Source organism: Eublepharis macularius, chromosome 5, assembly GCF_028583425.1.
Source record: "Eublepharis macularius isolate TG4126 chromosome 5, MPM_Emac_v1.0, whole genome shotgun sequence".
Taxonomy (NCBI): Eukaryota; Metazoa; Chordata; class Lepidosauria; order Squamata; family Eublepharidae; genus Eublepharis; species Eublepharis macularius.
In genome coordinates, this window is record NC_072794.1 from 16,284,191 (window position 1) to 16,307,151 (window position 22,961).

At 47.2% G+C, this 22,961-nt stretch overlaps 1 pseudogene; it reads right to left on the reverse strand.

Annotated features, from left to right (window-relative positions):
* LOC129330659 (ceramide synthase 4-like) overlaps positions 1–22,961 on the reverse strand; it is a 323,796-nt pseudogene that overhangs the window by 26,997 nt on the left and 273,838 nt on the right.

Consider the following 22,961-nt stretch of genomic DNA (forward strand, 5'->3'; position numbering starts at 1 on the left):
CCTATCTGTCCCTGCACACTGTTAGGGAAAGCACTTTACCAGCCTTGATGCAACCATAGCATTGTCAGCATCTGTGCACATTTTATTGATTTAAGTATTAACATCCCGCCTTTCCTCGTAGCTCTAGTCAGTTAGCAAATTATAATTTAACATACACAGAACACAATTTTTAAAAACCCTAAAAATGCCCACAATCTACAAATGCCCTATTAAAAGCCCTAACAAATGAAAGGGCCTTGCAGAGCCTGAATACACCACCTCCACAGGGAACCCATTCTATAGGGTGGGGAGCTGGGATAGAAAAGGCACCGGCTCCAATGGATGCCAGGTGAGCTACCTTACGTGGGGAACACCCAGAGGTGGCAGCTTGAAGATGATAGTTGGCACATGAGGACATACAGGAAGAGACTTTAGAGAAGTGAGTCTTGGACCTTGAAGGGTGTGATAAACAGGAGGTTATCTGGCAACTAGTTATCAACAGCCAATCTCCTGCCAAGGTCTGGGCAGATTTGGAGGCCTTGATAACTTCCAAAGGGATTTCAAGGAGTGGAGAGATTTGTTAAGTGAGGGACAGTGTTGACCAAGAAGGGTTAGTTTTTACCTCAGATACGGTAGACCATAGATTAGAGAAGTCAGAGAAATTGCAACCCTGAGGAACAATGGGAGCTGGGGGACTTGGTTGCCAATGAGTGGATCCAGGTGAATGTTCACTTGTCATTTTGAGAAAAAGGCAATACTGAGTGACAAACCTTGAGGGTTCATATTGCACTTTCTTTCACTGAGACAGAGAAGACTAGTGTGTGATTATTTAAGAATACTGATGTCGGTCAAATTGTGGCAAAACGGGGCCTTTCCTCCCACTGGTAGACCCCGCTCTGCCTACCCTCCCTTTTCGCCTCTGGCCAGGCATCTGAAGGGGCTGCCTGCCTTTCCTGTCTCTTGGTAGTTGTTGCCACCACTGTCCCTGTATGGGGTCCTGGTTAGGCGGGACAGCCTCCTAACCTCCCTCCTCTGCTAGTGGGCCCAAGTGATTGGGGGATTATGTGGAACAGAAGAACTTTCTTCCTTCATAAATTCCAAAACTCATTTATTTAATTTCTAACTATACACAGGCAAATATACAGTGAATGGAAGGAATAATAAAACAGAAACAGAAACCCCTACTCTATCTCCCTCATGCCCTAATTAGATGTTGTGTAGGGCAGGCCCGATCCTTTGATACCTGGGGTTACACTAGATCTACCTCTCCCCTCAGAGCCATCTCTCCCTCAACTCTCCAGCCACCAACTGTCAACTTCCACTGACTCGCTCTCCCTCCAATCACATTCTACTCCAGAAATGGCCCCTCCCCTCTGCAGCCCATAGGAAGTTAACTCCACAAACAGAATGGCATTTCTCCACAAAATAGAAAACGGATGCTAAGAGTGAAGGACAAAAATCAACCGTATCTCCCACCATTTATAAATACTAACCTGAATGGTTGTCTCTGTCAAAAGACAGAGATCTCTGTCTTTTGGTGCTACACCTCTGAAGATGCCAGCCACAGCTGCTGGCGAAACGTCAGGAACTACAATGCCAAGACCACGGCAATACAGCCCGGAAAACCCACAACAACCATTGTTCTCCGGCCGTGAAAGCCTTCGACAATACATTAAAGTCTGAACTTTCTTTCAGCAAGCTAACTGCCCCTTCTTCCAAAAGAGAAAATGAAAACCATCTTTTTACATTCAAGTTCTGCCTTCTGTGAATTTAGGAACAGATAGGGAGCCAATGCAGCTGCTTTAAAATGGGAGAGAGGTATGTTCCAATCCAGCTAGCCTCTAACAATAATCAAGCGGCAGCATTCTGAAACAGTTAAGAGTTTCCAGTTTGTCTTCAAGGGCAGCCCAACACAGACTACATTATAGCAATCAAAATGCAAGTAAAGAAACTCATGGATTTGGGCCAGGTTGTCTAAGAAATGAAAGAGTTGGCAAACTAAATGCCTCTGATAGAAAGCACTCTTGGCCACAGCACCAACCTGCATCAATAAGCACACCCAGGATCTTACTAGCTCTGCAAATGCCAACTCCATCTAGTATAAATGGGTCTGTCCCCTCCAACACATCAGCCTTCCTCCCTGGCATTACCTCTGTCTTGTCTGAAGACACCTTTTTAAAAAAAAATTTGGTGTTCTCTCAGTGATTTCTTATTCCTGGCTAGTTCTTTAATTGCTTTTTTTGTTTTGTGTGTGTATTTTAGCTTTGGTTTTAATTGTTTTAAGGATGTGTTTTTATTTGTCAATTGTTTGAAGACATGTTATTATTATGTATGATTTTAATCTGTTCACTGCCTTGTGTGGCCTTGATAAGGGCAGAAAGATGGGGTATAAATTTTGTAAATAAGTAAACTGAAAATGGTGAGCAAACGCCGTAAATTCATAAATAACAAAACTGTAATATTCCTAATGCGTTTGTTCCATTATAGAAACAAGAATAGAAAGATTTGAAATTCCACAATCTGTGGAGACATTCAAGGAAGTGCTCAAACCCATCTGTTCGTGCAGCAGTTCAAAAAAATAAAGTTGCTCTTCCATTCAGGAAAAAAATGTCCTGCATATAGAAAACCAGCATTTTAGGGGGAAGCTAGGCTAGAATCCTTTCCTTGACACACTAGTTTTCCATATGCAGGGATTTGTTAAAAGTCATTCCGCCTGGACACAGGTAGAACACTATCACAGCAGAGACCCCAACGTTCTCAAGCAGCTGCTGAGAGAGCAACCTTCTGTTTTGCACGTATTGACATCCAAAATATATCTGCATTTAAATCTGAATCGTGATTGTAATTCCTTGCCCTGTCTCATATTATAAACCAGGAGGGGACCCAGTGAGCAGGCTGTTAAGGATGGAGAAGCAGTTAAGGACGGACATTCTTTAGACACAATTTGATACTCCCCACTCACCTTCCTCTTCACATCAAAAGGGAGAGTAATGACCAGGGAGCAGAAGAAGGAAAGTTGCAGCATGTAGTAGGCAAAGATGGAAGGCATGAGCGGCTGGAAAAGAAGCAAAGACGTGTCAAGGGAGGGGAGAGTCTGGGTTATCCTATCAACCCCCTTCCTGAGGCTCAGGTTGCCTTCTATGCTTCTGCATTTTTGCAAGCCTGTTAGGGGCAGACAGTTAGAGCCAAGCTACAAGTGACACCTGACACAGGTTGGACACTTGTCAGCTTCCCTCAAGTTTTGATGGGAAACGTAGGCATCCTGGTCTTGCAGCTGTAATGGAGAGCCAAGCTGTAAGACCAGGAAGCCTACATTTCCCATCAAAACTTGAGGAAAGCTGACAAGTGTCCAACCTGGGTAAGGCATCTCTTGTAGCTTGGCTCTTAGTGACACAGAAATGCCATACCACCAAAGATTAAACATCAGCAGGGCTGAGGGGTTAACAGACAAGGCAACTCTTTTGGGTGTGCTAATCTAGTCCTGTATCTTGCATTCTGCACCTCTGGATTCCCCACAAGCAGCATCTGATTATTCAGAGGCAGGCTCTCTCTGTGCCTGGGGCTTCTATTTAACTATCACAGCTTAAGGGAGGCACTCAAACACCAAAGTACCTCTTAAACTGTCTTAAATTATTGGTGAAATACCAGCAGGGAAGGGTGCTAGATGTAGACCTCTTGAGAGGCCGTAAAAAGCCTTTGAAAGATCTTCTCATTGTGGCCACCCACTGAACCACTGACCATGTGGACAAACAGGAGAAGACCTCTGAGACAGAGGAGAGGTCCATCAATGGTTATAAGCCAGGATGGCAGAAATAGAATTTCTACATTTACAGGGACCATTGTGAACGCATGGGAGGAAGAGATCCTTCAGGAACTGTGTTTTGAAACTGAGTAAGGTCAAAGGTCACGAACAGGACTCAGAAGACAGTGAAGCCATGGCAGATGCAGCAGCCCATTTCTTGCAACTGTACTTTGGAATAGCCTCAGTGTCCAGGACTTTTTTTCAGCTGGAACGTGATGGAACAGAGTTCCGGAACCTCTTGAAAATGGTCACATGGCTGTTGGCCCTGCCCCCTGATCTCGAGACAGAGGGGAGTTTAGATTGCCCTCCGCACCACTGGAGCAGTGCGGAGGGCAATCTAAACTCCCCTCTGTTTGGAGATCAGGGGGCGGGGCCAACAGCCATGTGACCATTTTCTCCAAGGGCAACCCACTGAGTTCCACCACCTCTTTTCCCAGAAAAAAAGCCTTGTCAGTGTCTATATGCTTGATTCCATGCTGAAGGTTTCTTGGCCACTTACCTGCTGTGGGTACCCAGTCCAGCACTCCCGGTAGTCCCAGATCCAGGATTTCTGCAATGAGACAGAACTTTGGAGAACTGTAGCCCACCATCTTACACACTAGTCACATGAGAGCTTGACACAAACAGCAGGTACAGAAACATTGATGGCCACCCATTATCACTGAAGATAATCAACACTTCCCCTTTTATCAGATTCCTGGCGCTAGGGATGTTCCAGACTTCAACCTCCAAAATTCAATTCCCTCAATTAGACGCAAGGTGATTTACTGAATTGACTGCTTCAGTGAGACATTGCCCAAATTCATGTCCAAGTCCAAATACAAAATGATACAATTCAATAAAATGGTTAACCAAATAACCAAAATGCTAAATACAAAGTATAAAATATGCCGTTAGGAGAAAAAATCATTAAAAACCATAGATAATTTTTTTTGCCACAGCAAGAGTTATATTGGGGTCAATATCAGCTAAAAGTTTTGTAACTACTTCTTGTTTCGAAATACGTCTCCTCTTCTGAACGTGTACTGAGATCCATTTATCTCTGGTGAGTACATGCTTCTTTCAGTCCGTAAAAGGATGCCAAATAATATTTAGATTCCCTGATTTACAATCACAGAAACAGTCAGAAAAGGGAATCCCTAAAAACCTGCCTGCTAACTCCCCTAGTGACAGAACATTTAATCTGGCCTTAGTAAGAAGTATTCTGTATTTGGGAACGGTTAAAAATTTACAGTATGCAGATAAGATCTTTGGAACAGGGAGACCCAGATAGTACAAAGAACATACACTTCGTGCTCTACAGCTGGTGCTCCATTTATCTAAGGGCCAAGCTACAAGTAACGCCTTACACAGGTTGGGCACTTGTCAGCTTCCCTCAAGTTTTGATGGGAAATGTAGGCAGCTTGGCGGAATGTTGGACAAGTGACAGTTGAGAAGTCCATTGGACAGCAGTCGGAGAGCCAAGCTGCAAGACCAGGATGCCTACATTTCCCATCAAAACTTGAAGCTGACAAGTGTCCAACCTGTGTCATTTGTCACTTGTATCTTGGCCCTCAGTATAACATTTTGGATTTAATCAGTTTACAGGCAGAGGATTATTCCATTTGTTTTCAGGTCTCAAAAGATAAATGGCCCAAATTCAAGACATGCAGCTGTTCACCTGCCAAGTAACTAAATACTTTTACAGAGCCAGTGCATTGCTGCTTTGGTTCTCACAAGATCAACCTCTAACCATTTTTTGTGCACTTCCTATTCTATTTTAAATTTTTAAAACAGGCAGTATTACACCATAACCCTATTTCTAGCTCTAGGCAGTAGTCCTGATGTACTAGCAGTGAACTGCTTGATCTGGGGGTGGGGGGGAGCATACAGAGCTATACTTTCACTAAGGACTATTAACAGACAGGGAAGGAGATTTATGAATATAAGGAGAACGAAGGACACACAGAGAGCACTAAGCAGTATGTTTAAGTTTAAAATGAAAATTTCCCTCTTTTATCTATTTCCCTTTTAAGACAGGAGGAGGCAGTAGAGGAGCAGCCAGGTGCATGAGACTCCTGCAAAAGAACACAGCCACCATGCAAGAAAGCATCACAACCATAAAGAATGGACACATCCAGACTCATTTGGACATATCTGAACAGCTAATCGAATGATCAGTTCCCTGCTTGCAATGAGTATCAAGAAGGGAAGCTAAACCGCACATGCTAAAACTTACTGAGATGCAGACAGATGACAAGATTCAATATGCAGTTAGTGCTCTATCTCCTGGGTACTGACAACAGGGAAGAAGTCAGTAGTGCCATATATTAGAACTCCTTATATTTTCCAGCTTTCAAGATTGAACCACCAGCACCACAAATTCTGGGGCCCTGCTGTGGTGATTTCTGGAAGTGATAGCAAGCTGCATTGATAGCAATTGTAAGCAAGTGGCATCACTGGAGAGTGGGGATTTCCAACTTGCACTGGGACCTTTGCCCTCAACAAAATAAGCACTTCCCCTCCTTCCCAAGTAGGCTTCCCATCAAAGAGAGAAGCACCGAGCTGTGGGCATCATCCACAACTAGACATGGGCATGAACAGGAAAAAAACCCCAAACAGGCTGTTCATTGTTCATTCCCAATGACGAACACGAACAGCCAAACGGAAACAAACATGTCCCATTACCGAACGTGTTTGGTGTCCATAGTTTGTCAGCACCAGAGCAGCCCCCTTAGCACTTAGCCGATATTCACAGGGAATGTGCAGCAGGCTCATCTCCAGCAATCACCCAAGTTTGGTCAAGATTGCAATATGGATCTTGGAGTTATACATTCCCAAATACGACGCCCCCAGGAAACTCCCATTCAACACAAATGGAGCCACCCTCCCCAGTTCACTTTGGCCCCGTGCGGTGGTCCTGAAGGTGGGACGCCTCCCCTCTTGGGGGCAGGGGTCTGACCACTTGCTGGCAGTACTCCCCATGTGCCCGCCCACCAGGCCTCTGGGTCGGAGGCGGACAAACTATCCATTTACACAGCAAGGTGGTTGATGACTGTGGCCGCTGGGCCTGGCGGACTTGGGGAGGTGGTGGCATGCCACCTCCCCTCCTGTGGGGGGGGGGGTCTGGCCACTCATCAGCAGCACCCCCATGTGCCCGCCTGCCAGGACTCCAGGTTGGAGGTGGACAAAGTATCCACTTACTCAGCAAGGTGGTTGATGACTGTGCTGCTGGGCCTGGCAGGCTCAGGGAGGCAGTGGCATGCTGCCTCCCCTCTTGGGGGTGGGGAGTCTGGCCCCTTACCGGTGGTGCACCTCATGCACCTGCCTGCCAGGCCTCCGGGTTGGAGGCGGACAAAGTATCCGCTTACGCAGCAATGTGGGTGATGACTGTGGCTGCTGGGCCTGGTGGGCTCGGGGAGGGTTCATAGTGGCAGGCCAGCTCCCCTCTCAGGGGTGGGGGGTCTGGCTCCTCACCGGCAGCACCCCCCATGTGCCCACCCACGAAGACTCCGAGTCGGAGGCGGACAAAGTATTCGCTTACGCATCAAGGTGGTTAATGACTGTGGTAGCTGGGCCTGGCGGGCTCAGGGTGGTGGTGGTGGGCCACCTCCCCTCTCACAGGTGGGTGGTCTGGCCACTCGCTGGCAGCAACCCCCATGTGTCTGCCCGCCAGGCCTCCGGGTAGGAAGCAGACAAAGTATTCGCTTACGCAGCAAGGTGGTTGATGACTGGAGCTGCTGGGTGGTCAGGGAGAGGGGGATCAAGGAGTTCCGGCCATGGCAATGAGCCGTACCTGGAAGATCATGTGAGAAGGAACGGGATGTTCAGTGGCTGCTGGCATCAACCACCTCCCTGCCATCAAGGAAAGGAGGAGACAGGGCAGTGCAAGTGGTGGGGAAGGGTTGTGGCAGTACCTGAGAGGGAAAGGAGGAAAGAGGAAACACGAAGTGGTCAGGGAGAGGGGGAACAAGGGGATCCGGCCACAGCAATGAGCCATACCTGGAAGATCCTGCAACAGGGCCTGGATGACCCCGATACATCAGCAGCTGCTGGCATCAACCACCTCCCTGCCGTAACAGGAAGGAAGGGACAGGGTGGTGCAAGTGGTAGGGAAGGGACTCGTGGCAGTACCTGAGAGGGAGAGGAAGAAAGAGGGAACAAGAAGTGGTCAAGGAGAGGGGGAACAAGGGGATCCGGCCACGGTGACAAGCCATACTTGGAAGATCCTGTGACAGGGCCTGGAAGACCCCAATCCATCAGCGGCTGCTGGCATCAACCACCTCTCTGCCATCAAGGAAAGGAGGGGACGGGGCAGTACAAGTGGTTGGGAAGGGACTCATGGCAGTACCTGAGAGGGAGAGGTATGGACCATGAACTGGAAAGCTCCCAAGCGAGAGGTAGTTGGGAGAGATTGGAGTGGTCCCAGAGAGGGAGAGGAAGAAATAGGGCTGTGGCAGCAGCTGCCATTGCCCACATTCCTGCCTTTGTGGAAAGGATGGGAGTCGTGGAACACATTCCCCCCCGGCTCAAAGGGGTCCAGTCAGTCCCCTTGAAAGGGGAGCCATCATGCTGTGCAACCATGCTGTATCTCTATACGGTACAATCAGATGTGCAAACGCAGCCAAGCTGTCCCCCATGACCAAGGAGGCAGCAGTAACATGATAGTCCTTTGTGAAGCGGTGGCTGACATGACCCGCCGTCCTGCCTTCGCGGAAAGAAGGGGATGGGCAGGACAGGAGAGTTCGTTTATAAGGATCGGAGTGGTTCAACAGATGGAGAGGTAGAAAGAGGGACCAGCAGCCCCAAGAAATGAGGGGCACCAGAGCAGTTCCACACCGCTCTGAAACACCTCATCTGAGCAGGCAGTACAGGCGCTACTCATAACTAGGGGTGCGTTTCTCTACCACTGACAGCTTGGGGAGGCTTGTCTTGCCAGGGGTGGCATTTTGCATGCAAAATGCCCCCCAACCCTCTGGGGCCCTTCTCCCACCCTTCCTCCCACCCCCCACCAAGGCTCAGACTGCTCCCACTTGGGGGGGGCATTTCATGGCCTCCCCAAGTAGGTGCTCTTTTCTCTACCACTGACAGCTGGGGGAGGCTTGTCTTGCCAGGGGTGGCATTTTGCATGCAAAATGCCCCCCAACCCTCTGGGGCCCTTCTCCCACCCTTCCTCCCACCCCCCACCAAGGCTCAGACTGCTCCCACTTGGGGGGGGGACATTTCATGGCCTCCCCAAGTAGGTGCTCTCATCTCTACCACTGACAGCTTGGGGAGGCTTGTCTTGCCAGGGGTGGCATTTTGCATGCAAAATGCCCCCCAACCCTCTGGGGCCCTTCTCCCACCCTTCCTCCCACCCCCCACCAAGGCTCAGACTGCTCCCACTTGGGGGGGGCATTTCATGGCCTCCCCAAGTAGGTGCTCTTTTCTCTACCACTGACAGCTGGGGGAGGCTTGTCTTGCCAGGGGTGGCATTTTGCATGCAAAATGCCCCCCAACCCTCTGGGGCCCTTCTCCCACCCTTCCTCCCACCCCCCACCAAGGCTCAGACTGCTCCCACTTGGGGGGGGACATTTCATGGCCTCCCCAAGTAGGTGCTCTTTTCTCTACCACTGACAGCTGGGGGAGGCTTGTCTTGCCAGGGGTGGCATTTTGCATGCAAAATGCCCCCCAGCCCTCAGGGGCCCTTCTCCCACCCCCCCACCCCCCACCAAGGCTCAGCCTGCTCCCACTTGGGGGGGGGCATTTCATGGCCTCCCCAAGTAGGTGCTCTTTTCTCTACCACTGACAGCTGGGGGAGGCTTGTCTTGCCAGGGGTGGCATTTTGCATGCAAAATGCCCCCCAACCCTCTGGGGCCCTTCTCCCACCCTTCCTCCCACCCCCCACCAAGGCTCAGACTGCTCCCACTTGGGGGGGGACATTTCATGGCCTCCCCAAGTAGGTGCTCTTTTCTCTACCACTGACAGCTGGGGGAGGCTTGTCTTGCCAGGGGTGGCATTTTGCATGCAAAATGCCCCCCAGGCCTCAGGGGCCCTTCTCCCACCCCTCCCCCCACCCCCCACCAAGGCTCAGCCTGCTCCCACTTGGGGGGGGGCATTTCATGGCCTCCCCAAGTAGGTGCTCTAATCTCTACCACTGACAGCTGGGGGAGGCTTGTCTTGCCAGGGGTGGCATTTTGCATGCAAAATGCCCCCCAACCCTCTGGGGCCCTTCTCCCACCCTTCCTCCCACCCCCACCAAGGCTCAGCCTGCTCCCATTTGGGGGGCAATTTCATGGCCTCCCCAAGTAGGTCCTCTCAGCCCCTAAAGTCCACCCCTTACAGCCCCACACAAACCCAATTCCCCCCTAGCTGCCACACACAGACCCAAATCCCCACATTAGCCCCTCACAGACCCAAATCCACCCCCACCTGCCCCACACCCGTAACCCCAGGAACAGGCTGGCAAAGGCCAGCCCTCTCCCTTTGTTCCCTATGCTGGGAACTTCTAAACTCTCTTTCCCTGGGCAATTCTGCACAGCCCAGGGGTGCCACAATGGTGGGCACACTTCTGAGTGCCAGCTGGTCCCTGTGAAAGAGCACCTGAACCACAGACACCCTCCCTCAAATTCCCCCACCACCTACAGAGATGGCTGGCCAGCCAGCCCCATTGTTCCCTATGATGGGAACCAACTGCACAACAAAGAATAAAACACGAACAACACAAAATAAAGTTTTTTAAAAATTATTTTCTCCCTTTCAAAGTACAAGTAGGCAAAGCATTATGACACATTACACCAGCAGTCCCCCACACAGAAAAATTAACACAACTCACTTAACATCAGAGAATCACAAAACACGATTCCTGTCAAAAACACTTTATTTCTTGAACAGCTTTAGGATACACAGCAGGGGGGCGCACCAAAGGGCATGGCAGCAATATCTTACACAAAAATAACACAACTCACTTAACATCAGAGAATCACCCCAAAATATTGCTGTCAAAAGCACTTTATTTCCTTAACTGCTTTAGGTTACACAGTAGGAAGGCACAACAGGGCATGAAAGCAGCGTACTACATAAAAATAACACAACTCACTTCACATCAGAGAATCACACAAACACAACTGCTGTCAAAAACGGTGAAGTGGGTTGTATTATTTTGTGTAGTACACTTCTATCATGAAATGGCCCCCCCAAGTGGGAGCAGGCTGAGCCTTGGTGGGGGGTGGGAGGAAGGGTGGGAGAAGGGCCCCTGAGGGTAAGGGGGCATTTTGCATGCAAAATGCCACCCCTGGCAAAGGAAGCCTGCTTCTTCATTTTTCCCCATAGGAAATAATGAAGAAGATGAGCAGCAGCATGCTAACAATATGCTGCTCCTTCGCTTTCTTATGGGAGGATAGGGGGACCTGCTTTGGGGGGCCATAACATGGCCCCCCAAAGTCCAATCGGTATGAAACTTGGGGGTTTTTTAGAGAGGGGTTAGAGGAAGTTCCTCACCAATTTTGGGCTGATTCGGTGGGAAAATGCCTCCCCCAGACGTCCGGGAAGACGGAAGCATTTTCCCATTGAAAAGCTGAAAGAAAGCCGAAAGAAGCCGAAACGTTTCGGCTTTTTTTCTTTCGGCTAGCCGAAACGTTTCGGCTTTCTCCTAAACGTTTCGGCTAACCCGAAAGAAGCCAAAACACTTGTTTCGGCTTTCTTTTGGCATTCAGAAAGCCGAAACGCACATCCCTACTCATAAAAGTTTGAGTGGCACCGCCACACACCAGAGACTTTCCTGACTTCACAAAAAGGATGGGATGGGCTGGACAGCAGAGGTCTCCAAAGGGTTCATAGAAGGAGAAATGGGGACCATGTGAGTGATGATGAAATGTGCAGACATGAACCACCTTCCTGCCTTCATGGAAAGGATGGGAGAGAAAGGACAGGAGAGGTTGCTGGGAATGGTTAGAGTGGAAGCAGGCCCAAGAAATGAGTGGGGATGGTGCGGTTACCCACCACTGAGAAACCTAACCTGAGCAGGCTCTACTCACTACTGAGAGCCTTTCCTGCTTTTGTGGAAAGGACAGAAGTCAAGGGACCCATTCCCCCCTGCTCAGAGGGCACAGCGGTTACAATGGATCGGGGCACCGTGTGGCTCTAATACATGTGCAACACCTCCTGAGATGTTGTACAAGTGTCCAAGGAGGCTGCCGCCAGCATCATCCACTTTCCTGCCTTCACAGAAAGGAGGTGTCATGATGATCTGGCTGTGCCAGGAAGGCCTAGCAAGGCCTCAGAAGCCTGTTAGCAGTGGGAGTAGGCCTGCCTAAACCTGACCCAAACGTGCAAGCCATCATTCAAGATACATGCCAGACTAGACGGGCAAGGGTGTGTGGCGATGGCATGGAGAACCAAGGGCCAAGATGTTTTAGTAGCCCGTGGAAGCCCATGCACTTCACGATGGATAGGGACAAGCCATGTAGGGCAATCATCTCTGCCAAGATGCTAAGGCCCACCTCCGGAGCCCTCAACCTCACTGTTCTAAGCTGCACTGTCTCAGACCCCTAGAGAACAATCTCTGTGAGCGTGGCCTGCCTGAGCACTCCACTCCCACCAGCGTTACCCGTAGGGCAAGGATTCTTGCTTGGGGTGGATTCCAGTAACCCTCCCACTGATCCCCACTCAGAAGAGCTGGTCTCCCCCTTTCTCCCCCCCCAACAGATGTTTCTTTGGCCACGGATAGATACCACAGGTTCAGGTGGTGCATCTTCAGGTGCCTAGTCAGGGCCGTCGATGACAGGTGCTTCTGGTTTTTGCCCCTGCACACCAGGACATCACAGGCACAGCACCGCAAAACACAGAGGTCATTAGGAAGGGCCCGAAACTGCCTCCATATGGAGGCATTGAAACGTGGACCATGAACTGACCCAGGGGAAGGAGAACGAACGGTTACAGAGTGCGCCGTGGAGCTGGCCACGGACAACAGAATGAGGGGTGGACTGCAGGCAGGCACACCACTGAGAGTTTGGGATGGGGATGGGAGGGATGTTTCATAAAACACAAACCATTCCTTCAGGGATCCCTCACCCACCTCCTCCTCAAAATGTTGAGAAAGATCTTTTCCCCCTCAGCGGAAAGACCTCTTTGGTCTCCTCTACAGCCCCCACAGGTGAATCTGGGGGAGCAGGAGTACTGTCTTCTGCCCCCGAGCCACACTCAGTACTGCTTTCCACAAGTAAACCAGGAGGACTGCCTTTACACTTCACCCCATGACCACCCTTGGTGGCCACCACAACATGAAGACTCATTGTGCCACCAAACTAGAATTAAGGTGGACAGAAAAGGAGAGAACACTGTGAGCCCTTAGCCATGGTGCCAAGAGAGCTTGGCCCCAGAGCCTGGCAGCCGCCCTTGAACCAGAGGCTGGGGCTAGAGCCCTGGCCCAGCACTCTCAGATACCTGACAAGATCAGGCAGTAATAATAATGTGAGCCCTCAGCCGAGGGGCCCACTGAGCTGGGCCTCAGAGCCTGGCAGCAGCCCTGGAACCGGAGGCTGAGGCTAGAGCCCTAGCCCAGCACACCCAGAAGCCTTACCAGATCAGGCACTGATACTGATAACAATAGTACTAGTTAGGGTGAGCCCTCAGCCGAGGTACCCACTGAGCTTGGCCCCAGGGCCTGGCAGCAGCCCTGGAACCAGAGGCTGAGGCTAGAGCCCTAACCCAGCACACCCAGAAGCCTGACCACCAGATCAGGCACTGATAGTAATAATAATAATAGTCAGGGTGAGCCCTCAGCTGAAGTGCCCACTGAACTTAGCCCCAGGGCCTGGCAGCAGACCTGGAACCAAAGGGGACAGCTCCCTATCCCACCCACCACACACAGAAAAAAGCCCAGCTCCAATGTACTCTCCCTGTCTCTCCCCCAAAAGGCTATCAACAGCTCTCTTTTTTTAATAAATTATTTTTATTAGATTTTTATAATGGGGAAACGGATTACAACAAACAAGAACAAAGATTTCAGTAGCAGATTCGTGCACAAGGCATATATCCATCAATCCATAAATACAGAAAGCCACTACATAACCAGTTAATGCCCCCTATACCTTCAAGCTTCCCTTTTAATCTCTCAAATCATTATTTAATTTCTATGCTTTTTATCCATTTACTCATTTCTTATTTCATTTCTAATAGTTCTTTCTTTTGTATATATTATGCATAAGTCCCATTTCCAATCCCCTGCATTTTAGCCAAAATTGTTAATCCATTAATCATTCCATGAGTAGAAGATAGAAATGGAAAGGTAGAAGATATGAGCAGTAAGATATGTGATCCTTATTATATATCAATATAAAAAAGAAACATTTTATACCAGTTTTCCCTCATTCTTTCATCTATTTTATCCAAGCCGTCAAAACTTGTATATTTAAATTTTCATAATAGTGAGGCTGGGAACACCAAATAGGTATTTGGCTTGAACACTAAATTATATTCTAGAAAGAGTAGCTCTTTCATCTGTTTTATCCAAGCCATCTAAGCTTATATATTTGGATTTTCATAATAGTGAGGCTGGAAAGAACAGATAAGTATTTTGCTTAAACGCTAATTTATATTCTAGAGAGAATATCTAAGGTCTAGGAATAATTGAAGAACTCCAAAGACCCAACTGTCACATTATCACTAGTCCTTTAACAGTGAATATACAATATCTAACATGTTATAGAATATCTAAGCTTTCAGTAAGTCTGTGTTACATATCATTAAACATAGAGAGGTAACCTAAATCATAATCTATGTTTCTCCTTCTTTCTCTCTTTCAAAATAACAATAGTGAAACCAGAAGGCTCTACAACTCCATCAATCCCCCTCTCTCCTAACCCTTCAGAGCACATAAACAGTATAACAGGTTAGAGAGAACAGATAGACATAGAGGTTAAACCTATACTATTGGATCATAATCTGGATTTCATTCTCGTTTTTTCTTCTTTCTTCCTGTAAAATGATACATCAAGTTCTTTTCCCATCTGTATTCCCAAAGGCGGCCTTTCTTGTCTTTCTGGAGGGGGTCAGTAAAAATGCTACTATATCTCTGCTTATTTTTCTTCTTTAAGATACGTTGCATACTTTTTTCGTCATTCAGAAATGGTATGCTGGGTTTCTTCTTCATAGGTCTGCTTTGTTGCCCCGCCCCTCTCTTGCTTCTGCCTTGTATCTTCACAGAGACGTACTGTTATATTCTTCCATTTTGTAGACTGAACTTTTCCTCATTCTGCTCTAATTTTTTTCCAGCTAGGTCTGTCCCTTTAGAAATTTCTTCTGCATTATTTTCTTTTATAGCGTTTTTAGCCACTTCCATTCCAAATATCTCATCTGCTTTAGTTAGTAATTCAATCATCAATTTAGCAGTTTCTTGCAAGTTGGAAAATATTTCTTCCGGGAAAGCCATTTCAAAGTTACTTATAGATGTTGTGTCCAAACTCTCATCAAAGTGGTGAAAAGCTTTGCTTTTACTGTTTATGTTTTCAAAGATTTATTGCTTCCCAGCCCTCTGCTGGGAGAGTTTTCTTTGCAATCACTCTTCCGTGTCTAACTCCCTCCTCCCAGCGTTCGCCCAAGGGAGCCTCCTTGTAATCAAGCTGGTTAGCCCTTGTAAAATCATAAAACAATCTTCTTACTTGGTGGGAAGTCTTGTAGGGTCATTTCGCTCAGTCTTCCAGTTGCGTTTGTTTGTCTTATCAGGAATCTGCTTTATTTTCGCTTTAGTTTATTTTTGCTTGTCAGACTTTCGGCTTTTGCAGCTTTGTAGCCATATTGGCTTCTCCCCTGGTCCTTGCTTTTTGAACTGGTGTGGGGGCTTCCTAGGGGTTGCCAGTCCCCTTGAGCTCCTCCACCTTGTTCCAGCCTGCCCCCCTCTCCGTGGGGGGGACTTGGGGACCTGAATTCTTGAGTCCCAAGGAACCAGGGAGATCATGGCAGAGAGCTTGTAACTCAACTGCCATGCCTTCACTGCTCCATCCCGGAAGTCCAGGCTATTAACAACTCTGTCCCACTCCACTGTTTGCTGAGAGTGAAAGCCAGAACTGGGAGCGCAGTGCCCTTTTATAAGCAGAGGTCTCATTGAGAAGCGCAGGAGGTCTGTGGTTGGCAGTCAGAACTGCCTAACAGGGTTTGCAGGGATAAAATTGGAGTTCCCATGGTCACAGAACACCCCCTCCTCCCTCCTTCCCCTCTGGTGTCTGCTCCCACATTACCAATTGTAACCAATTTTCAGCTCAATGCTTGGAAGGAAGATCTGCCCATCAAGCTACTTTGGGATTTGATTGGGGTGTCTGGGGTGACAGAGGGAGTGCAGATAGAGTTCAGGCAGTCCCTCCCTCCATTGCTGAGGCAATCAATTGAAGGCGCCTGAGTTTCTGGCTTCCCAAACGGTGGCTGAGCGCAACAAATGAGGCTTGTGATGACCACCTGTTCAGCTGGACTGGCACATCACAAACAGCCCTTTCGTGAGCAGCCGAGTGGCCTGTTCATTGGTTCTTTCCATTTGTAATGCTGTTCATGCCCATGTCTATCCACAACCCAGGTGGCTGCCATTTGGAAAATGGTTTATATTTATTTAGTCTATTTCTAGGCCACCTTTCAGAGTCCAATCGAGGCAGCTTTCAATTAAAAAGCACAGTATACTTTTAAAAGTCCTTAAATTTATTGGGTGGGGTTTCCATACTCACATCATGCAGGGCAATCAGGCCAGTGATGAAGGAAGTTACAAAGAAAGTAGTCTTCCAGCTATGAAACAAGCAGAGAAACAGAATTCAGGAGGACTCAGCTGGGTGGAAAAGGCCAGGAGAAGAGAACTGTCTGTGCTCCGTAGAAGCCTTCTCTCATAATCCAGTAAATGCAAATTATTTCAGGGATGGAATGATTTTCTCAAAACACCGGAATACAAGGGGCTCCAGGTCAAAATGAAAATACTTATTTATGTGAAATTATCTTACAGAAGATATTTTCAGGTGGGTAGCTGCATTGGTCTGTATAGAAGAGTAACATCTGAGCCCAGTAGCATGTTAAAGACCAACAAGATCTCCAGGTTATGTGCTTTCTTGAGTCAGTGCTCCCTTTAGATGAAGGGAGCTCCGAATCTTGAAAGTTTTGCACCTGGGAAATCTTGTTGTCTTTAAGGTGCCACTGGACCTTTAACTTACAAAGCTCTCTGCTGTGTAACTCAGCAATGGCTTACTGGCTTTAAAGACAGATTAGACCACTTCATGATGGACAGGTTTATGTATTAACTGCTCAACAGAGCCTCCATGTTCAGAGACAGCCTCTATCTGAACACCAGGTGCCAAGGACATTAAACAGGGGACAGCTGTTGACAGACGTATCTGGCTGGCCATTTGGCTGCTCCAGTACTTGGATCCACCTTTTCCTCATCCTTTGGGGGTCAGTCTATGACTATGAGCTAAGGTAGCTGATAGAACGCCCAAGTTCAGATGCAGTCTATTTCTGAGTTCCAGTTGCTCATGCAAACAGCAGGGGCAGGGCTATAGCCTTGATGTCCTGCTTCCCAGAGGCATGTGGCTGGCAGGGCTAAAAAGAACAGCTGGGAGGCCCTTTGGTCTGACACAGCAATTCACATCTAAGACAATTCATCTAACAAGAGAAGATATCTAAAGCTCCAGGAACCCCAAACGTATTTATTTACAAAAGAAATAAAAGAAGTATATATTTATCTACAAAATTCTTTACAGTCAGGGCCATCATGGCAGCTAACCGATTAAAAATGTACATAATAAAAAAACATGTTTTAAAACCTATTGCAATCAAACACAGACACATCATGAAAACCAAAGCAGAAATACTCGAACAACATAAAAGCAGCTAGTAAAACATACTGCAGGAAAAACTGATTATAGAGGGAAAAGCAGATAAAACCAAAAAATAGCAACAGAAATGGACCTGTAAATCTCCCTGGGGAAAGAATTCCAGAATTTTGCTGCCATGACAGAGTTCCTCTCCCAGGTTGCCACTAGGGGTATGCAGGGCCAGCCCAATTTGGTATTCCTGATTTGGGTTTACATGAATCAGGAAACCGATTCAAAGTAAAGGGAAACCTGAATCAGGAAACTGATTTGGGATACCTGAATCTAAACGATTCGGGTTTGATTCAAAAGATTCGGCCATTGTTTTCAATGAGGAACTTGCTCCTGGCTTTTTGGGAGCCTGGGGGGGGCATTTTCTTTCTGAATCAAACCAAACTTGGTGGGGGCCTTCTCCTAGTGCTCCTCTAACTACCCGCCAAGGTTCAGAAAGATTGGACATTGGAAGGCCATGTTATGCCCCTTCTAAAAGGTGCCCCCGTGCTTCTACACTCTCCGTTATTCTCTATGGGGGAAAAAGGTCATATTTCTAGGTGGCTTGGGGTAGCATTTTGCAAGCAAAATGCACCCAGATTTCAGGGGACCTGCTCCCACCTGTCCTCCCACCATCCCCCAAAGTTCAGGGAGATAGCACTTTGGGGGGCCACTTTATGGCCTCCCAAATAAGGTGCCCGTATCTTGTAAAAAACTTCTTTAAGTGCTTTAGATTATACAGTAGGAGGGCACAACAGGACATGAAAGCAGTCTATTACACAAAAATAACACAGCTCACTTCACTGTGTAATCTAAAGCACTTAAAGAAATAAAGTGTTTTTGACAGCAATTGTATCTTTGGTGATTCTCTGATGTGAAGTGAGTTGTGTTATTTTTTTGTGTGGCAGACTGCTTTCATGCCCTGTTGTGCCCTCCTATACTTTGCCTAGTTGTACTTTGAAAGTTAGAAAATAATTTTTTAAAAACTTTATTCAGTGTGTGTTTATGTTTTCTTTTTTGGTGTGAAGTAAGTTTCCATCATAGGGAACAATGGGGCTGGCTGGCCAGCCATCTCTGTAGGTGGTGGGGGAATTTTGAGGAGGGTGTCTGTGGTTCAGGTGTGCTTTCACAGGGATGAGCTCACACTCAGGAGTGTGCCCTCCATTATGGCACCCCTGAGCTGTGCATAATTGCCCTGGGAAAGAGAGTTTAAAAGTTCCGATCATAGGGCACAATGGGGGACGGCTGGCCAGCCTGCTCTTGGGGTAGTGGGAAGTGTGGGAACGTTGGGGAGGGTGTCTTTGGGTCTGTATGGGGCTGTGGGGGGTGGATTTAAAAGGGGGACTGTGCCTGTGGCCATAGATGCCACATCCCATGGGTTCCTGCTGTGGGAGTCTAGATTTTCCCATAACAGGAATTAATAGAGAGAGAGTGGCTGGCCACAGGGAAGGTTAGGTTTTGGGGAGGGGATGTGTGGTCTTTGAAAATTTGGGTGCAGGTGGACTGTTGCTGTGGCTGTGGCCATTGGCAGCCCCAATCCCATGTGTTTCTGCTGTGTGGAAGTCTTCCCCACAGTAGAAAGACATTAAGTGGTATGGCAGGACAACCATCTTTGGAGGGACATAAAATGGCCCCCAAAGTGGGATCTGCTTGAGCCTTGGTGGAGGGTCAGAGGACAGGTGGGAGCAGGTCCCCTGAAAGTTGGGGGCATTTTGCATGCAAAATGCCACCCTAACCACACAAGCCTCTTAACCCCCTTTAGGGAATAGTGGAGTGGAGGAGGATGGGGGCACCTTTTTGGGAGGCCATAAAATGTCCCCCCCAAAGTGCTAACTCCCTAAAACTTGGGGGAGGGTGGGAGGACAGGTGGGAGCAGGTCCCACTGGGGGAGTAGTTAGAGGAGAGTTAGAAGAAGGTCCCCACCAAGTTTGGTTTGATTCGGAAAGAAAATGGCCCCCAAAGGCTCCCGGAAATCTAGGAGCAAATGCAAATGGCTAGCAAATGCAAAAGGCTAGCAAAATGGCAATTATTTGATTGCCGGATTGACCCAAATAATCCCAAATCGATTCAGCAATCTCCAATTCAATATTGCCAAAACTGATTAGGCATGCCAAAAAAGTTTTGGCAATGCCGAGACAAGCCAAATCGGGCCTGATTTGGGTATTTTTTCCCGAATCAGAATCCCAAATTGCACAGCCCTAGTTGCCACCTGCCTAATATCAGAAGGGAGGGGCACTGAAAGTAGAGCCTCGGAAAATGACAGTCGGGTAAGTTTATAAAGGAGTTGGCAGTCCTTCTGGTACACTGGTCCCAAGTTATTTCAGGCTGTAAAGGTCAGCATCAGCACCTTAATTGTGTGAGTTTTCATGTTTGCGGAGAAAACATTGGGTTGATGCCTTTTTGGACAATGTGGTTTTTGGTTGAAAGGGAATAGAGCTTCGTTTCCCCAACAGACACTCCTTAAAAAGAACAGTATGCGTACAGCTGCCCTACATAGCACTCGCCTTGACAAGTGCCTTCCCTCATTCCTCATGGTCCATAAGCACAGAACCCCATTATTGCATGTTCTGAAACTTGGTGAGTCAATGGTTTAGAGGGAGGACTCTTTTCTATATGTTTTTGGCGCTGTTCAATGAAAAAAACAATTTCCCCAGAGTCTCAATTCCTATCTGCCATTGAAAAGAACACGTGTTTGCACATGTAGCCAATGCATGTGCAAAAGGCCAAAACTCTTGAAAACAATGGATCAGATATGAATTTGCACCACCCCACCTGGAACAAGGCATAAATGGAACAGAATTACTATGGAACTCCCAGACCTGTAACTAAAACAGAAATGTTCTTGGTGCACACTCCTATGGGAACCAGAGTAGATGGGTCAAAACTGAAGTGATATCATCCTTCTGATCCACTCCAGTCAACAGCCTGGCAGCAGCATTCTGCATCAATTGAAGTTTCCAAACACTTCTCAAGGGCAGCCCCATGGAGTGCGCATTGTGGTAAATGAGATCTGCCCTTCTCCCAAATTCCTTTCTGCTCTTATTCTGAAGCTTAGCATCCTTTCTTGCTCACCTGGCTTCACAGAATTTCTTTGTCAAGCTGGTCCGATCTTGGTTAAAACGGGTTCGAAACCATCTCTCCACCTCCCGGGGTTGAAGGTCACATTGCTTGGCCAATCCATTCAGCTCACTCTAGGGAAAAAAGTCCAAAACTACAGCAAGAAACATGACAACCATTCCAAGAGAAACTAGTTTTGAATGTCCACAGCATCTAAACTATTCCAAACTGTTCCCTTCATATAAAAAACTAATATACATGGAAGAAAGTTAGACCAAAATCTTTCACCCTCCTCAAGGGAAATTCAAGTTCACTGTGCAGGGAATTCAAGCCCTCCTCATATTAAAAAATCCCTACTGGAAGGAAGCAAGAATGTCTGAGTGAAAACAAAATCTAGTTCACTTCCGATCTCAAAGAATGTAGAGTACGTTGTTTGGAAATGTAACCCATTGAAAGGTTTTCTCACAGATATCGGGACTTCTTGATCAGAGACATATGAAGATCCACTTTATCATGACAGAGTTGTTCAGAAGAAACCAGCAACTTAAGTTCTAGCCTGCTCTAAAAGGCCTGCCAATTTAAAGATCTTATCTGTAACAGATTAGTCCAGACTTTATTGACATAACTAGGTCTGGGTAATAAATGAAGCTCTACTATTACCTGGCTATCGTAGTCACATGAGGCTGTTTTGAGCATGTAAAAAAATATCTTTGTACTTTTTGGACGCGGTGGACAATTTGAGACAATCCCACCAGAAAATATTTCTAATTTTTCTGTGCTTTCGGTGTCCTTGCTTCCAAAGACAGACAATTCAGCTGTCAACTGAAAGCTTAAGAAATTGTTCTGGTAGACTCACTTCACTAGACCTCCAGATTCCCGTACTATTCAGAAGTTGGGTCACAGTTCTTCCTATGTTAAAACTTTAATGTGGGAGAAACTGAATTGTAAGAGAAGGCAAAACGAAACAAATGAGCTAGAAATACACTCAGAAATCGCTATTTCGTTTAATTAAAGCTGCTTCTGGAATGGTGCTAATCAGGTCCTCACAAGGGAAGACCCTTCCCCACCTATCAGTTTTGGAAATGTTTGGGAGAATGTACAGACTCCAATTATAGCCTGCAATTCTAAAGACACTTCCCTGGGAGTAAGCACTATTGAATAATGTGGGATGTACTTCTGAGTAGACCTTCTGGGGTGTATCTTGGTTTGTTTCATGGCATTACCCAGGCACTAGTCTGTCTCCCCTGGCCACATCAGGGACCTGGGATAGTTGGTCACTGTAAGGAAAAGCGCTGCTAGGGTGGTGGGTGAAAAGCTGTCCATTAAATCATAAAGCAGGGTTGTTTTTAATGCTTCTGCCATTGCCATACTACCCCTTTGCCAGCCAGTGTCCTTCCATAGTGTCCACCAATCTTCAGCATCTGTTGTGTGTGCGTATTTAACTGAGGGCCAAGCTACAAGTGACGAATGACACTTGAACGGCAAGTGTATTTCTCCCTGTTCACTTGCGCTCCACTCAATCCACTTGTTGTTCAAGTGTCATTTGTCACTTGTAGCTTGGCCCTGAGTGAATCAATGTTTTACAGGGATGACTGTGTTCTGTGTGATTTTGGTGCCATTAAGCTCAAAAACAGCTGCTCCCAAAAGCCTGGAAGCTTTCCCTGCAAACAAAGGGGCTATGTTCAGGGAATTGATATGTCTTTTGGTAGGAAAAAAAATCCTGGTTTGCAGAAACAACGAATCAGGGGAAAGCTAGGATTCAGTTCTTCCATCTATAATTTCCTCTGTGGCCACTGGTAAAAAAAAAAAATCCTGCATTCTGAAAATTAGCTGATCAGGAGAATTTAGTATACAGTCCTTGTTTCTTGAGATGTTGATGTAGTTTTTCTGGATTTCAGTAAAGCTTTTGACAAGGTTTCTCATGATGCTCTGGAGGGTAAACTGGTAGACTGTGGACTGGGCTTTAGGATGGTTAGATAGATGGGGGACTGGCTGTATAATTTCATGTAAAGTGTAGTTATTAATGACATCACATCTGATTGGAGGGAGGTGTCCAGTGGAGTGGAAGATTTCCTATAGCATTTCTTGAGCTCTTTAATTGATTCTTGCAAATGCTATGTCTTTGCAAACTTGTATTCATTAACCCTATGTCATTGTTTATGGAAATGTCCTTGATATTGACTGAACTAATCTCATAGTGTAAAATCTGTCTTGAGTCTCAGGTGGACATTAAACAAACAAACAAACAAACAAACAAACAAACAAACAAACATAGAACCCACTCAGTTGGGGAAACCCTGGTCCATACTAATTGTAGGACATGGAGAAGAACA